The sequence below is a fragment of the Cavia porcellus genome, unplaced genomic scaffold (genome assembly GCF_034190915.1).
Source record: "Cavia porcellus strain 051 isolate PalLab524CR breed Dunkin Hartley unplaced genomic scaffold, mCavPor4.1 scaffold_17, whole genome shotgun sequence".
NCBI lineage: Eukaryota > Metazoa > Chordata > Mammalia > Rodentia > Caviidae > Cavia > Cavia porcellus.
Genome location: NW_026947500.1, coordinates 36,605,293 through 36,620,794, shown reverse-complemented (window position 1 = coordinate 36,620,794; position 15,502 = coordinate 36,605,293).

Here is a 15,502-nt window from a genome sequence, read left to right as displayed (position 1 = left end):
TGCTTTGTCTTTGCTGCTTAGAATTGCCTTTGCTATTCTAGGTCTCGTCTGGTTCGAGATGAAATTTAGGAGTTATTTCTATGGATCTATAAAGTGTGTTGACGGTATTTTTATTGGGATTGCATTGAATCTGTATAACAGCTTTGGGCAAATGGCCATTTTCACAATGTTTGTTCTTCCTATCCATGAGCAAGGGATGTCTTTCCATTTTCTGAGATCATCTTCAATTTCTTTTTTTCAGTGTATTATAATTTTCACTGTATAAGTCTTTCACTTCTTACGTAAGAGTAATTCCTAAATATTTCATTTTTTTGCTTGCTAATGTGAAGAGTGTACTTTCTCTTATTTCCATCTCTGTGATTTTGTTGTTCGTGTATAGGAATGCTATTGATCTCTGAGTATTGATTTTATATCCAGCCACATTACTGAATTTATTTATTGTATCTAAGTGTCTTTCAATGGATTTTAGGGGGTCTTCTATGTAGACCATAATGTCATTGGCAAACAATGATAATTTAACTTCTTCTTTTCCTATCTTTACCCCTTTTATGTCTCTCTCTTGCCTAATTGCTCTGGCTAGTACTTCCAGTACTATATTAAATAGGAGTGGTGATAAAGGACATCTTGTCTTGTGCCTGATTTTAAAGTAAAGGCTTTCAATTTTTGGCCATGTAGTATGATGTTGGCTGTTGGTTTGTCATAAATGGCCTTTATTATATTGAGGTAAAGACCATCTATTCCAATTTTCTGTAAAGTTCTTATCATGAATAAATGTTGGACCTTATCGAAGGCTTTTTCTGCATCTATAGAAATGATCATGTGATTCTTATTTTTGGCTTTATTGATATGGTCGATTACATTTATTGATTTGCGTATGTTGAACCATCCTTGCATTCCTGGGATGAATCCCACTTGGTCATGGTGTATAATCTTCTTGATGATTTGCTGCATCCGATTTGCCAATATTTTATTGAGGATTTTTGCATCTGTGTTCATTAGGGAGATTGGACTATAGTTCTCTTTTTTAGTTGGGTCTTTCTCAAGTTTTGGTAATAGAGTAATATTTGCTTCCAGGAATGACTTAGGAAGGAGTGCTTCCCTTTCAATTTCATTGAATAGTTTGAGGAGTGTCGGCATTAGGTCTTCTTTGTATTTCTTGTAGAATTCTGCAGTGAATCCATCTGGGCCTGGGCTCTTCTTTGTAGGTAAGGACTTAATTACATTTTCAATTTCATTAACAGCGATTGGGTTATTCAACAGTTTTACATCCTCTGCTTTGGTACTCCATATGTTTCTAAGAATCTGTCTATTTCTTCTGTGTTATCAAACTTTTGAGAGTAGAGGTTTTCGAAATAGATGTTGATGATCTTCTGTATTTCTATTGGGTCTGTAGTGATTTCATCTTTTTCATTTCTTATTGCATGAATTTGAGCTTTTTCTTCCTTTTTTTAAAATAAGCTTGGCTAGGGGCTTATCGATTTTATTTATTCTTTCAAAGAACCAACTCTTTGATTTGTTGATTCTTTGGATTGTTTTCTTAGTCTCTATTGCACTGATTTCTGCTCTGATTTTTATAATTTCCTCTCTTCTTTTGGCTTTCGGCTTGACTTGCTCTTCTTTTTTTAGCTGTTTGAGGTGTAGCATCAAGTTATTTATTTGTATTCGTTTTGTTTTCCTGATGTGGGAACTCAGTGCAATATATTTTCCTCTCAGGACGGCTTTCATTGCATCCCACAAATTCTGGTAAGTGGTATCTGCATTTTTATTTTCTTTTAGGTATTATTTAATTTCTTCTGTAACTATTTCTGTGACCCACTGATTACTCAAGAGTGTGTTATTCAGTTTCCATGTGTTTGTGGGATTTTTACAGTATCTTTTATCATTAATTTCTAATTTCAGAGCCCTATGATCCAATAACATGCAAGGGATGATTTCAACTCTTTTGCATTTGTGTAAATATGTTCTGTGAGCTAATATATGGTCTATTTTAGAGAATGATCCATGTACTGCTGAGACGAATGCGTATTCTGATGTTGTTGGGTGGAACATTCTGTATATGCCTATCAAATCCATTTGTTTGCAGGTGTGAATCAGTTCTGTTATTTCTTTGCTCATTTTCTGTCTGGTTGATCTGTCCCTTGGTGTCAATGGCGTATTAAGGTCTCCTGTTACAATTGTGTTACTGATAATTTGAGTTTTTATTTCTGTTAATAGTTGTTTTATATAGCTGGGTGCTCTGGAGTTTGGTGCATATATATTTAAGATAGTTATCTCTTCCTGTTGGAGTTTTCCCCTTACGAGTATGTAGTGAACTTCTTTGTCCTTTATGGTCATTGTTGGTTTAAAGTTCACGTTGTCTGCAAACAGAATGGCTACTCCTGCCTTTTTTTTTTTTTTTTTTTTTTGATTCCTGCTGCATGAAGTATTGTTTTCCATCCTTTGACTTTCAGTCTGTGAGTATCCTTCTGGGTTAAATGAGTTTCTTGTAAACAGCATATGGTTGGATTTTGTTTCTTGATCCAATCTGCTAGTCTGTTTCTTTTGATTGGTGCGTTGAGACCATTTACATTAATGGTTATTACTGTTAAATGCTGGTTTATTGTTGACATATTATCTCTCTGCTGTTGCATCTTTATCTTTCTGTTCTGTTTAATTATCTGCTTTGCTTAGTGGTTTTTTTCCTTTGTGTATCTAAAGTGTCTTTCAATATTTTTTGCAGGGTTGGTTTGGTGTTCATAAAGCTCTTCAGCTGTTCATTGTCATGGAAGTATCGTATTTCACCATCAATTTTGAATGATAGTTTTGCAGCATACATCAGTCTAGGTTGCAAACCATTTTGCTTTAGGATCTGGAATACTTCACTCCATGCTCTTCTTGACTTTATTGTTTGTGCTGAGAAGTCTGCTGCGATTCTGATAGGTTTTCCTTCATAAGTGATCTGTCTTTTCTCTCTGACAGCTTTTAATAATCTAGTCTTGTGTTGGATTTCTGGGATGGTGATTTTTATATGTCTGGGTGTAGTTTTATTTTGGTTATGACTCTTTGGAGTTCTATATGCTTCACTGATCCTGATGTCGGTTTCTGATCTCATGCTTGGGAAATTTTCAGCTATTACTTCTCTAAATATCCTCTTGTCATCCTTTATGTTGTCTCCCTCTTTTTCATTAATCCCTATCATTCTTATGTTATTTTTTTTTGCCTCATCTTGCAGTTGTTGAATTGTTGTTTCCTGATTCCTTGTTATTTTTAAAAGATCTTTCCTTTCCTGTTCACTAGCTGCAATCCTGTCTTCAAGGTCTGAAATTCTATCTTCACTTTCATTAAGGCGGTTTTTACAACTTTTAGTGGAGTTTTTATTTCCTGTATATCTCTGTGCATCTGCATTATGTATTCTGTTTGTTTCTTATATTACTCGTCTGGGGATTCTATCTTTTGGTTTAGTTCCTCCAATTTTTTGTCTGTGTTTTCTTTAGATATATTCAGAATCTCTTTCATTTCTTTTATCATTTCTTCTTTTACCTGGGAAATTATTTTGAGTTTGAATTTCTTTAAAGCTTCCTGGAGTTGCTTGTTAATTTCAGTAGCTATTGTGTCCGATATTTGAGGTGAATGGCATATGTTTTCTTCTATATACATTGCTCCTTGGGTTTCTTGAGATGGGCTGGAGGTTTGAGGTTGTAATTTGGTCTTTCGTTTTGTCATTTTCCTATATTTCTGTGTTTCAAGTGTTATTTGAAAGCTTCCTCAGGATCTGTTGGAAATCCCCTTCTATGTTTGCAGCTACTGAGACTCTGGCACCACATTACCCCAAGACACTGGGCCTGCAGAACCAATGGCCCTCCTCTGCTTGTTCAGAACTCTGCAGTTCCAGATAAGCTGGGCCTCAGGGACACTGTGCGCCCACCTACCCATTGGAAGCTCCACAGCTCTCCAATCGCAGCCGGAATGTGGAAGCGGATGTAGATGCCTCAAACCCACCTCTCCACTTCACTGCACCCCGAAGCTGGAGGGTCCTGAACACTCTGGGATTTGGGCAGAGTGTGCTGAGCACTCACCACAGGCCAGGGTGCCTCTGGAACCTGCGGTCCTCCCCTGCTTGCTGAGATATCCACAGTCCTCCACACACACGGGGAGGCTGATGCCACCTGGGTGGCTTTTAAAGGAATCATTTGGTGTATTTTGCAAGCAATCATTTGATGTATAAAGAATGCATGTTTATGTGGCCTGAAAACCACTAAGTGATAGTATTGCTTTATATTTGGTGATTGCCTTCCACTTGTTTATCTAATGCACATTCAAATAATACTCAAAAGCCAGCAGCATTTGCTTATGGGAAAATCTCATTGTAAAGAAAAGACAAATGAGGAAAACAATAGTCTTTCACCCCAAAATGCACCTGTTCTTCAGCAGGTGGCAATATTGGGATATCATTTTGAATATGCTCATGTATATATACCACATTAGCTACATGTACTCTACCAATACAATTGCTATGTACACTTAATAAGTGCTTTTAAAAATCTTTTTCTGGAGAGAGTATGTATCTTCTTCTTCATGTGTCTCTATTCAATGGCCTATCTTAGCTACTGCCAAATATCAGTACAAATGATGACTCATAGTTTTAGTTTTTAGTAGTTGAAAAATCTTTGAAAAGTAACATTCACTTCTTTGGATGAAGATTAGTATATATCATTTCTCTGGGAAAAATACTGAGGTTTATGTTGGGTATATTTAAATAACCAGGAACATAATCAGTTATTGCTAATTTATTAAGAATATGTAAATATATATAGTAACTTCAATATAATATGGTAATTAGCTATTAACTAAATTTAATCAAGGATACCGTAATTAGTTAAATAGACTATGCTTCTTTTCTTGGACAAATATTTGTTTATGATATATAAAATAATTATACACAAAACAGGTGGTATTGAAACAAACTGTATTTCTGTATTTAGTGCCAGAAAGATGTATCAGTTTTTATTGATTATGGCATTTGATTACATTTGATAATGATTATTTCATTTTTTAAAATTTTTATCTGCAGGAGAGATTGTCTCATTTTACTTATTTTCTCTCTGTAGATTTTGTGACAGACTTTGGTGAATTATATCCTAGAATAGACTTCTTCAGGGGAATTTCCTTTTGTAATATCCCTTGGAAAACATAAACATACTGTGCATTTAAAGCATTGTTATTACTCTTCTGTGAAATATTCTAAACCTGCATTTTCAGTAATTTACCATTAGTAATTTTAGTTATATTGAATTATTTTAATGAATATTTTGCATGCATTAATTGTACCTATTATATATTAACATTTTGATGCTTACTATAGGGCACTGAATTCTATGAATATTAACGAGTATTAAAAAAGATATATCCTGTGTTTATGGGGTAATCAATAAGACGTTATGTCCAACAACCACAATGTAAAGGAGAAGAGGCTTACTTTGGTTCATAGTCTACAGTTCTTATTTGGCTGGCTTTACAGTGAGAAATCATCACAGAAGGGCACAGCTGAGAAGAACCTCCTCAGGTTGTGACTTTTGCAAAACAGAGAGCATCCAAGTAAAAGGCCTCGATGAATTGCTTTTCAGTCAGCCTCTACTTCCCAAGGACAAGACGGTTATAATGCTCCCATGATCCAGTCACCTTCCAAAGGCCATGAGCATGAGTGCATGAAGTGTGTGTGGGATATCTCAATATAAATCACTGCACTCTACCTCCAGACCCAAAGGCTCATACATATCCTTTTATGCAAAATCATGCAGTCCATCTTTCAGGCAGAGCCCTATCAATTTCAATATTGCTGAAAATGTCAAGTCCTAAATTTCTTTGGAGATTCAGGCAAACTCTTATCTATGATCCTCTGCAAAAATCAAAAAGCATGTTAAACTCTACTGACATACAATGGCATGGTTTAAAAATTCTTTTTCCAATATGCAACACCTAGGGATAGAAAGCAATGAAACCAAGATTGAAACACCACAGAAAAAACATTAAATCTAAAGCACCATGTCCCGACCCAAGGAAGGATGTGGTCAGAAGATAAGAATTCCAATTGCCAAGGACAGGCACACTACTCTGACCTTCTCAATGTTTGCAGCCCTTGTCCTTTATCAGGCGTCTTTGCTCAGTTCTTGCAGTATTTCTCAGATGTTCCAATTAATTTATTCAATATCCTGGAATCTCCACTTCACTTTCAGCTTCAGCCTCACCACTTCATGCTCTGCCCAAGCTGTGCACATACTGCAGAAGAATCTCCAGGTGTTCTTCTGAAATCTGGGGCGAACCTTCCATAACTGTACAACTCTTGCATTTTTCATGCCTGCAAAACCAGCAATACATGGATCATACTAAATCTGCTGCTAGCTTCAGTAAAAGCCACAGCTTTTTCAAAATGGCTACCATGTTTTTGAGTGACTGAATGAATGAACATCCTGTATCAAGTTCCAGGAAGCAATAATCTAGGCATCTTTTTGAATCAGGGTTCTCTCTGGAGTGCTCCTCTAACAAAGGTTTTCACTTTTCCATCATTGAGCCTGCAATGGATAGGGCATTGCTCATTTTTTATTTCAAAACCTTATTCTTATTTTCCAGATGTAAAGTTTTTGAATTATTTTTAACATTAATCTTTCAGCATACAAGCTCTCTTTAGCCAAAACTTTAAAGGGCCTCAGCTAATAGGAACATCATTTTTCTGATGAAACTCAAAAATTTTTCAATTGATTTAGGTGTGCAGTTTGTTCTTGATTCTCATTGTAGAACTGCTTAAAAGCACTCACTGGTACCCATGCAATAGCCCAAATGTTGGGCTGCTTTGAAATTCTCCTCCATAAATTAATTAATTCACTGCACTTAATCTCTGTTTCTTAAAGTTTCAGGATATGAGCAAAATGTAAACAGATTTTTTGCCAGAATACACTACACAGGGTTTCATTTTCCACAACTGTTGGTGGAATGCTTATTTCCAGTAGAAATCTCTTAAGTCTGGCTTTAATGGCTACATTTCTGTCAGTATATTTGTTTTTTGAGTTCTGCAGAATATACTGATAGAAATGTCGCCACTAAAGCCTGACTTGGGAGATTTATCTAATTAAAATGGATGTATGCATACTCACTTTTGTATGATGTGCAAGAGTAATTCTACCATAGATCTTATATAAGAGGACAGCATTATGCTGCTGAGTTGTATGAGGATTTTTTTTATCTGATGTGCCTGATAACTTTGTGAAGAATTTCATTGACTATTCCTTGCTATGCTTTTGTGATGTGATACATGCTTTTACCTTTTGATCCTTCTAATGTTAAAAAAAAAAAAAAAACTTACAAACTTCAGCATTTCTTCCATAATCTCTTCATTTCTGAAATTTTAAAAACTCTGGCTCTTACAGCTCATATTTCTTTCCCGCTCTGCTGAGATTAACTTTATCAGCTCACCCTCACTGCACAGTATTGCTTCTTTCATGTCCTCTACTGACGTTTTTGAAAACATGTTAAATATTTTTACTTAGTTTTAGTTTTAAATCTTTTTTGCTTCTTGAGGTTTTATTTGAGAAAATATGTTTAAAGATGACCTGTCAACTAAGCCAAATATTTGAATTTTTCTCATATAATGATTAGAATCCATAAAATATGTTGCTTACAATTTTATTTACACAGGTTAAATTTAAGTATCCATGAGATAATGAAATCAAAGCATTCCACAGAGACTGGCAAATGTGAAGTAAGTACCTAAGTAAAAAATGTTCTGATATTCAAGCTGGGTAGGTTGATGCACACCTGTAATCTCAAGTGCTTCGTAGATGAGGCAAGAATATTGCACTTTGGAGGAAAACCTGGGAAAGATAAAAGACTCTGGTGATAAATAAACAAATAAATAAATAAATTTTAAACAAATAAGTCAATGAAAACTGGCTGTAGTTTCAGCTCATAGCTCCCTAATGCAATATTAATATTGAAATATATCTAAAAATATCTATATCTATATAGTTTATTTATACATGTCTATATTCTTTGGATTGTGAGTAATTTGTTCTGCAAGAATTCCACAATGACCAGATATTTCTAATAAACTTTAACTTGATCAAAGCTAGATGGCTTTCAGTAGAGTAATAAGTGACACCAAACGTCACGTGATCACTACTGAACCAATGGCTAGCCAAAGGTTCTTGATGTGTCTCCTCCGTTTTTCTCTATGTCTCTTTCTGTCTCTGTGTTTCTCTGCCCTTCTTTCTATCTCTTTCTGTCCTTCTCTTTTTCTCTCTCTGTCTCTATCTCTTTATGTTTCTCTCTCTAGGGTTGTAGGTGTTTGTTTTTTCCCCCGAAAACAAGAGGATTTTGAGGAAACATGTCTGCATAGGAGGAGGAGAAAAACACATAAAAATCCTTCACTTCAAATGAGATTAGGAAATTGTGTAAAATGTGGCCATCAGTGCAAAATTGTACAGAAAACACCAACCAAATAACACCATGGCAGTGTAAACAATAAATCTATTTGAAGACAATGCAACGCTGCATTTCTTTAAAATTCTCTGAAGAAAGCAACACAAATGTCACTGGACGTGTTCCATATTAAAGCAACAAGAAAAGAAAAGTATTTCCCTGAGCCAATAGACAGCAGGGACTTTCGTAGTGGCAGTGAACATCATCTTACACAATTACTCTCCTCTATTGTCTCACTCACACCAGCCATGAAGTGCAGGTTACCTTGTTCATTTTTATTTATATTTTCATTTTCTTCATTATGTTGCATTATATTACAGTTTTTCAATTATTTTATCTAAATATTGTTGGTTTGTGGAATTAATCATCTCTCTTTCCATTATTTCTTATGGGAAAATTCACTTAGTTATGCAAGTGCTTTGATTTCTAAGCATGTTTCCAGAAACAATTATGCTCACAAACCAAGGCGTAAATATCACTAAGAATTTAAGCTTAAAAATGTGAGTATTAAAGAATAATTCTCAGGACTGGGGATTAGCTCAGTGGCGTAAGCGCCTGCCTTGCAAGCAGGCAGTCGTGAGTTCGATCCCCGGTATCCATAAAAAGGAAAAAGTCCAAAAAAAAAAAAAAAAATTCTCAAGAGAAATATATTCAATGGAAGAAAAAAAAAAAAGACCAATAGTTGGATATTCTCTATTCAATCAACATTCATGCTTAAATAACAGAGATATTATATATTTGCAGTAAACTTGAAGTGGATATGTTTTAGATAAAATTTTACTGTGTTTCAAAATCTTACTATATCTTCTATCTCCATAGATGACAAAGAAAACTCCCATCAAGTAACAGAAATACAACTACTTAATTTTAACCATGATATTTTAAAAAGTTTGACCATTTCTTTGATTATCAAAGTATTACAAAACTATGTTTTGGTTTTTTTTTTTTTTTTTTTGCAAAACTTATATAAGGATAGCTTTTAAAGCAAGCAAAATGGGAAAGATTTGAGAATATAGAACATGTATATATGACAGGATCTTCCTGAGAAAAATAGTACATGTAAGTGCAAAAATTTAAGGCAGTTTATAACATACATCAGGGCAGGCCTGCTAAGGTTGTCTACTACTCTGTCCTAAAGCAAATCCTGGCTTGCGGGGATACAGTGGTGTGATTTGGGATGCTCTCTCCCCAGGCTGTCTACCAGAAAACCCAGAGAAAATCCTGGAAGTGGGCTATTTTGTTGTTGTCATTGTTGTTAATGTTTTTTTTTTCTTTCTTTTTTTCTTGTTTCTTTTATTCAGTTTATGTTTTATTTTTCTTTCTTTTATTTTTTTTTCTTTTCTTTCTTTTTTTTTTTTTTTTTTTTTTTTTTTGAATGTAAGTGTGGTTCCTAACTTCCTTGTGGGTGTGGTTTTGTTTTGTTTTGTCTTTTATCTCCTTCCACTCTCTTTTCTTTCAGTCTCTGCATAAGTTTCCCTATTTTGGTGGGATCCATCTTTGTCCTCCACCTACTACAATCTTTTTTTGTCTTTTCCAATTTCTCTGTTTTCTCATTAATCGAGTTTTAATCTTAACCCTTGGGGACAGAGTTGACATATTACAGACTTATGTATTGGGTATAATTGTTTTGCATTCTGTTATATGGTCACAAATTCAGTTCATAAAAAATTTTCAAATCATGGCTTGGCTCAATTTATTGTTGTGTAGACTGTGTTTGATGCTATTGGTATCATCATAGCCAAAATTGACATAACTTTTTAAATGGCTGCTGGCTCTGGTAACCCATGATTAAGACTGACTATGGGTCACAGAAAATACTGAGACATGGGACCAAAGAACCAGGGACGAGATCAGGTGAGCAAGAGCTTCTCATCTCCACAAACTGAGGAGTTGAGATCTTCCAATGGACTCAGTCCCCTAAATCCAGCTACAACTGGAAGATACCTCAGAGAAATGATCTTCACCTGGGTGTCCCAAATACCACCAATAAAGCAACCCATCATTCCAGAGGAGAAGCAATGAAAGGACACTAAAACAAGACACAACTTCACATACCCAGTTCACACAAGTTCACAAAGCCAGGTGGCAGTGAGGAAGGAATACCCAAAAGCCCCATCAGGTCTCCCTGAAGTGGTAACAAAGCAATTAAATGAGGCTCTGGAAAAAATGAAATCAGAAATAATCTCTCATATAACTACAGAGATTCCCAAAATACACACCATGCTTAGTGACGTTAGAGCAGACACAGACAAAAAATCGATGAACTTAAGCAAATTATGAAGACGCAACATAGGAAACATATGGAATGTGTAAAGCAGATTCAAGCAGATATCCAGAAGAATAAAACCTCCATTGAAAGTATTCAAAGCAGATTAAGTCAATGTAAGCACAGGATCTCAGATATTGAAGACAGGTTTGCATTTAGTGACTGGGAAAAGAAAGATTTTTCAAAATTAGAAGTGGAACATGAGAAAATCAATCCAGCAGCTGCTAGATGAAACAAAGAAGAAAAGCTTAAGATTAATTTGAATCAAATAACAAGCAGGGAATAACACAAATAACATAAATCCTGGTAGAGAAAAACAATTTGACATACAAGTAAGTGAAGCATATAGAACCCCAGTTAACAACAATCAAAAAAAAATATACATCCAGGCATATCATAGTCAAGATTTCAGAAATTCAACGTAAGAATAGAATCTTAAAAGCAATCAGGGAAAAGAAACAAAGCACTTATAAAGGAAAGCCGATTGAAATTATAGTTGACTTAGCACAAATCAAGGAGAGCTAAGTGTGAAATACTCTTAATTTTAAGGGAAAACAACTTTGAACCCAGATTGATATATTCCATAAAACTATCTATCAAATTTGATGAAGAAATACAAATAAGATTCTTCCATGTCAAAGAACATCTGATGAAATTTATGATTGCTAAATCATCACTCTAAAAAGTTCTGAAGAACATTTAAGAAAGAGATAATAAGGACTACAACTTCATGAACCCCAGTGGAAGGAATCCACCATCAAATGCAAATAATTATTGGGAAGGGAAAAAAAAAAAAGTAAAGTCAATAATAAGAAAATAACATGGCAAGTATAAGTCAGTATGTATCAGTTTTAACCATTAATGTTAATGATTTCAGTTGACCAGGCAAAAGACAGATTGGTGGAATGGATTAAGAAGCAATATCCAACAATATGCTGTATACAAGAAATACATTTAATTCAAAAAGAAACTCATAGACTAAAATTGAAAGGATGGAAAACAATACTCCATTGCATTAGGAATTTAAAAGAAAGCAGGAGCTGTTATCAAGTCAAGTCTGATTAAGAGAGATAAAGACAGTCACTGCATTCTTGTAAAGGGAACAATCCAAATGGAAGAGATAAAAACCATACATATACATGCAGCAAATATTAGTGCAACCAGTTATATAAAAAATATAATGGACATGAAATATCAAATAAGTCTTAATACAGTTGTATTGGTAGACCAAATACTCCACTGTCACAAAAAGACATCAACTAGACGAAAATCAATAATGAAATTTTAATACTAAAACTTCTGAAGAAATGGACTTAGTAGATGTCTATAGTGTTCCACCCTATTACATCAAAATACACATTCTTCTCAGCTGTACATGGGGCATTCTAAAAAATAGATCATATACTGGCTCATAGAACATACTTAAGTAAATGTAAAGGAACTGATATTATCCCATGCATACTATCAGGCAACAGCACAATGAAATTGGAAATACATGCCAAAGGAAACCACAAGAACTTCATCAACATGTGGAAATTATATAGCACTCTACTGAACAATCAATGGCTCAAAGATGAAACTAAAGAAGAAATGACACAGTCTTTACAGTTGAATGATAATAACAATACAACATACCGGAACTTGTGGGACACAATAAAAGAAGTCTTAAAAGAGACATTTATAGCAGTAAGTCCCATATCAGGAAAACAGAGCAAGTATCTAAAAACAATTTAATATTGAACCTCAAACTTCTAGAAAAAGAGAAATAGAAAAAGGAGGAAATTTTAAGGCTCAGAGCCGAAATTAACACAATGGAAACAAAAAAAAATACAAAAAATCGATGAATTGAAGAGTTGGTTCTTTTAAAGATTAAATAAAATTTAAAAACCCTTGGTCAACATCATAAAAAAAAAAAAAAAAGGAAAGCAAAGACTCAAATCCACGCACTTAGTAATCAAATGGATGAAATCACAACAGATGCCACAGAAATCCAGGAAATCATCTATCCTTACTTTGAAAACTCATATTCTATTAAGATGGAAGACAGAAAAATTGGACAGATTCCCAGATACATATGAATTACCATATAATAATCCTAAATAACTGAATATCAATAAATGACATTAAATATATGATTAAAAACCTACCAACCAAGAAAAGCCCCGGCCCTGAAAGATTCACTGCTGAGTTATACAAGAAATTTAGTGAAAACCTAACACCACTACTTCTCAAACTCTTTAATGAAGTTGAAAGGGAAGCAATACCCCCAAATTTATTTCTGGAAGCAAGCATTACTCTAATTCCAAAATCAGAGAAGGACCCTACTAAGAAGGAGTATTAGAGGCCAATCACCCTAGTGAACATTGATGCAGAAATCCTCAATAAGATAGTGGCAGACAGACTGCAGCAAACTGTCAAAATGATTGTACATTATGATTATTGGATTCATCCTAGTGATGTAGGGATGGTTAAACTTACGTAAATCCATAAATGTAGTGCATCATGTTAACAAAGTCAAGGGTAAAAATTATATGAGTATTCCAGTAGGTGTAGGAAAAGCTTTTGACAAAGTTCATCACCCATTAATTATAAAAACCCTATAGAAAATTGGAATAGGTGGTCTTTATCTCAATCTGATAAAAACCACCTATGACAAACCATGTCAACATCATACTAAATGGACAAAAAAAAATATGAAACTTTCACTCTAAAATCAGGAACAAGACAAGAATATCCACTGTCTCCACTCTTATTCAACATAGTCCTGGAAACTTTAGCTGGCGCAATTAGACAAGAGAAAGAAATAAAAGAAGTAAAGATAGAAAAGGAAGAATTTAAAATATCAACATTTACAGATGACATGCTACTCTATTGAGAAGAACCCCAAAAACTCCACCAAAAGACTTCTAGATTTTATAAGCAAATTCAGTAATGTAGCTGGTTACAAAGTCAACACTGAAAAATCAATACACACATACATGAATAACAATAAATGAATCAATACATGAATAACAAACTCACTGAGATGGAAATATGGGAAACAACACTTTTTACAATAGCACCCAGAAAATAAAACACCAAAAATCAATCTAATGAAGAATGTAAAAGACCTCCATATTATGAACGATAGTGCTCTGAAAAGGAGATTCAAGGGGATGTCAGAAAATGGAGAGATACCCCATGCTGTTGGGTAGGAAGAACCAATATATTGAAAAGGATCATACTTCCAGAACTATTATACACGTTCAGTGCAATCCAAAATTTCCAATAGAAGAATACAGAATTACAGAAAACAATCCTGAAATTCATCTGGAATCAGAAGAGACCTAGAATAACAAAGGCAATAATGACAACAAAGACAAGGCAGGGAGCATCACGATTTCTGACTTGAAATTATACTGTAAAGTTACTGTGATAAAAACAGTGTGGTACTGGTAAAAAATAAAACCAGGCCTGAAAATCAGGGGAATAGATTAGAAGGTCCTGAAACAAGTTCAGACACACTTTCTACCCTATCTGTGACCAAAGTGCCAAACACATTCACTCGAAGAAAGATAGTCTGTTTAATAAACGGTGCTGGAAAAAATGGCTTTCCACATGCTGAAGATTAAAATTAGGCCTGTATCTTTCACTACGTATTGAGATATAATCAGAAGGGATTAAAGATCTTAATGTCAAAACATAAACATTAAATTTTCTGTAAGATAGAGTAGGTAAAATTCTTGAAGACATTGGTATAGTTATGAATAAAACCCAAACTCACAAGACTTACAGCAAAGAATCAACAAATGGGATCTCATCCTACTGATAAGCTTTTGCACAGCAAGAGAATTACCAAAAAAAGTGAAGAGACAACACAAAGTGTGGGAGACAATGTTTGACAGCTGTCCCTTACATAAAGTATTACTATCAAGAACATATAAAGAACTCAAAAAAATTAGTCCTCCCAGACTTTTGGAGCCAGTCCAAAAAATGGGCACCTGATGAACATACATTGTTAGATGAAGAAGTACAAATTCCAAATAAATACATGAAAAAATGCTCAAAAACACTGATTATTAGAGAGATGTAAATTAAAACAATACTGAGATTTCACCTCACCAAAGAAAGAATGGAAGAAATCAACCAATAGTAAATACTGGAGGACCTGTGGGGTTAAAGGAACTCTTCTTCTGTGGTGCAACCACAGTTTGGAAATCAGTGTGAAGTTATCTCCAAAAACTGGAATTGGAGATCCCATTTGATCCAGCTATTCCCCTACTGGGTATCTTCCCAAATGAATTAAAAATATCATACCACATCAATATATGTGCACCCATGTTTGTAGCAGTGTAGTTTGTAATAGCCAGATCGTGAAACAGCCTAAATGCCCACAGACTGAGGAATAGATAAAAAAGATGTGATATTTCTGTACAAAGACATACTGCTTAGCCATAAAACTTGATAAACTGGACATTTTTATATGTTAATGGATGTACCATGAGGACATACTTATTAGTTTAATAAATAAGACACATATGTAAACATTGCATTTTTTCATTAGTGTGACAAAGAAAAAAACATAAATATATGTATGTAAATGTATATAAAATAGTGAATATAGATAAAAAGAAAGAAGCATAATGGCTTCCTCAGTCATCTACGTGCCTTTTAGAAGCCAATTCAGTGCCTCCGTTCACTGAACGCCTCTGAAGTTTCTGCCTTTGCTTCTACAATTGTCCATCTTTTTGTCCTGGAGAGAATGACATCAGCTAATGCAATGAATCAGTTCATTCTTGCCTTTAC